Here is an 843-nt window from a genome sequence, read left to right as displayed (position 1 = left end):
ATTTTTTCCTTCTGCAACCTCCTCCGACGATCTCCAGTGCATACGTCACAGCGTGGGTAAATTTACTCCATGCCGCCAGACTTACAAGCCCCCAGCGAAGCATCACATACCAAAAGACTTGCACTCTGCAATGCACGTCTTCCTACGCAACAACACTAGCAAGCCACCACTAACGCTCCCTTACACGGCCCTTTCCTTGTGATCCGACGCAATCCGAAAACATTCATGCTAAAAATTCATAGCAAAGAAGACTGGGTCTCCATTGATCGTCTAAAACCTGCTTATCTCTTGCCAGATAACCTGTCTACAGTTCGCCTCTCTGGATCAGGGCGCCCTATTCAACATGCACAGCATGTCATTTTTAAGGGGGAAGCCATGTACCACCCATGTGTCATATATCGTACATAGTAACGGCATTTCTCTTTTTTGTATATATTTTCCTTTGTATCTTCGCTCTCCCCTCGCACTGACAGCAACTTGTATTAACCTCTCTGCATACTTCATTGTTAACTAAAACGGAACCATTGAAGTATTTATCCTTTTCATTGAATTATAGCTGATGGCAAAGTTCAACATATTCATTCTTGATGTTAATCGGTGTCTTGATTTTGACAGAGTATTCCCAGTTTGTTTTAAGCTACAGTGAAATGGAGTTTTTCTTCTAAAACCTAACCAATAAAGAAAAAACAGAAACAGTTAAACTTTAATAACCATTCATTCATCTGTATTGGTATTTCTAGTGTTTGAGAACATGGACTTCATAAATTGGATCCACTATCAGAGGGGGGGGGGGCAGTTGTTGATCTGTCGCAGTCCATTGTAAGTCTAAGATGCTCACTTGTG

Source organism: Palaemon carinicauda, chromosome 24 (genome assembly GCF_036898095.1).
Source record: "Palaemon carinicauda isolate YSFRI2023 chromosome 24, ASM3689809v2, whole genome shotgun sequence".
NCBI classification, from domain to species: Eukaryota; Metazoa; Arthropoda; class Malacostraca; order Decapoda; family Palaemonidae; genus Palaemon; species Palaemon carinicauda.
The sequence above is the reverse complement of the archived record's forward strand: the minus strand, read 5'-3'. Positions refer to the sequence as shown.